Source organism: Macrosteles quadrilineatus, unplaced genomic scaffold, assembly GCF_028750875.1.
Source record: "Macrosteles quadrilineatus isolate MER2022 unplaced genomic scaffold, UCM_ALF_1.0 Scaffold_6__1_contigs__length_79288215, whole genome shotgun sequence".
NCBI lineage: Eukaryota > Metazoa > Arthropoda > Insecta > Hemiptera > Cicadellidae > Macrosteles > Macrosteles quadrilineatus.
In genome coordinates this window covers 33,763,258-33,765,462 of record NW_026542599.1, presented here as the reverse complement: position 1 = coordinate 33,765,462, position 2,205 = coordinate 33,763,258, and the positions used below count along the sequence as shown (strand labels likewise).

General features: G+C 37.2%; 1 protein-coding gene across 1 annotated transcript in view; it reads right to left on the bottom strand.

Annotated features, from left to right (window-relative positions):
• Positions 1–776, bottom strand: part of LOC128996423 (coiled-coil domain-containing protein 124) — a 463,618-nt gene extending 462,842 nt beyond the window's left edge. Inside the window, exon 1 of the mRNA XM_054421749.1 lies at positions 759–776. The gene's annotated coding sequence lies outside the window, so the exon portion shown is untranslated. The remainder of the gene's footprint in view (positions 1–758) is intronic.
• Between the last annotated feature and the right edge of the window lie 1,429 nt (positions 777–2,205).

Below are 2,205 nucleotides of genomic sequence, written 5' to 3'. Positions count from 1 at the left end.
CTAATGTCGACTATGTGTTGCTCTCCTACTTGAGCGTATATTCTACAGACTTTGCTAAGCATGCCAAAGGATAAATGACATTGTATGCATGATATTTGGTGAAAATATTTTTGCTGAAATAACAAGAAATAATATCGATCACAACGCAACCTTCTAATGTAGACTCTTAGAATCGTCTTCTTTTTCATCGTTCAGGATGGAAATCTATAATTGTGTTACGCAAGTCACATTCACTCCAAGCCACGTCTGTTACAGTTGTATCACATTATAAAACTCAACAAGACAGCGACAAAGTTGACAACGACACAATCAGACCAAAAGCTGATCCCGTCAATGAGCTGTTCTCTCTAATGATCTGATATCGCGCTAAGGCAATAATGAACAACTCTAGAAACGACCAGGACATGTGTTGCAACAATTAGATCTGTCGAGAATAATTACGTGACATGTCTCTATGATTGGGCTGGATGTCATTCTTGGAGGAAATTGTTTTTATTTCATATTTTCTAATTCAAGACGGATGTGGACGATGAAGAAAATATTCTTCATGCGTGAGTAGAATATGTCCGATAGATGGTGGTGCTTAATAACTTAACAGACTACTAAATTGTTAAAATACCTGGTGATAAAATGTTCAGCCGTAGGCCCCTACCTTATAAACAAATTTCTCTGAAGTATAAATTGTGATTAAACATTTCTTATTTGATGTATTTCCCAGTGACAAGAACTAGAATATTTGTTTATTGAACGTATGTTACCTTATTGCCTTTGTTCTTGTAGAAAGATGTTAAATCCTCCAATATATTTCGCCACAGTGGTGGCATCATCAGGGAGATGAGAAGATCTATTTACAAGGTGATGTGTATATAAACTGTGTGTATATAAACTGTGTAAATAGATCTTCTCATATCCATGATGATGCCCACACACTGTGGCGAAATATATTGGAGGATTTAACACCTTTCTACAAGAACAGAGGCAATAAGGTAACATACGTTCAATAAACAAATAAACATTTCTGTTTTACATCATATCTAATTAATGATATTCAACTAAAGAAACTGTATCTACTAACTAATGAGTTTTGCAATCTTTTGGAAAAACTTTAGTCTCTGCAACAAATAAAAGGCGTTATGTTGTGCGTTGGTTTGAAAGAGTTTAACGTTTTTTATAGTTTAAAAACGTGCCACTTTGTTCACCAGATGCACCAACGTTTTAAAATCGGTCCACAGATAAATGAACTTTCCCTGAGATTGCACATGAGAAGTTTATTGACAACGCTAGATGCCTGTTCGGTTTACAAACTGCCTATGGGATTTATCCGCGGTGTAGGATGGACAAGTCCCTCGCTGCTTGTAATGTCATCTCTACTTGTGCTTGTACAGACAGTACAGGGTGGCGGTGTCGGGGAATGCAAGTCATTGGTAAATCATCTTCAAGGCCCACAAGTCACTGGGACTGAGAAATAATCACTTCAGCGTAGAACTCTGCAGAGCTTTATAATAAATACGTAGAAAGTGTTAGATATAGATAGTAAAAATATCAGTAATAAAAAGTCAAAGGTTAGTTATTTTTGAAACTAAAGAGCACATTTTCATACGAGGAGAACTTTTGACGCAATCAGCAAGCCTCGTGTGTCAATTTTATAGCGTTATTTAACTGATGTATTCAAAGTAATGGAGTTATGCACCTCTGACTGTGAAAGGAAATGTATTGAATTTTTAACCTAACCTAACCTAACCTAACCTAACCTAACCCACTGCGACAAGCGCATAACTTCCAAGCGTAGACAACCCTGACAATCGCTCTCCCTCCCTCCGTCACACTCTTTCTCCCACCACCACCGTTGGCAAATCTCCGCACCAAGAGGTGGCCGAAGGCATCCCCCCCATCTACCTGACACCCGTTGGCAAAACTCCGGTTCCCGAGAAAATCTGTATCTTTGTCAAAGAACCCCCTTTACGGTAATTAAAGTTAATAGAAAGTGTCTTAAATGCCATTTACCTGTTTGGCACAGCCTGCGAAACTGTAATATGTTGATGATTGAAACCTTGTAATGAAGAATTAATATGTATAGACATAGATAAAACACACTTCCTTAGTTTTATCTGTGGTATGGTTAATAGAAAGAATTTCGATAAATAAGTCAAGTAGTCAAGAAATTCCACATGGTATCATAATTGAAATTGGATACTGAAGTAAATC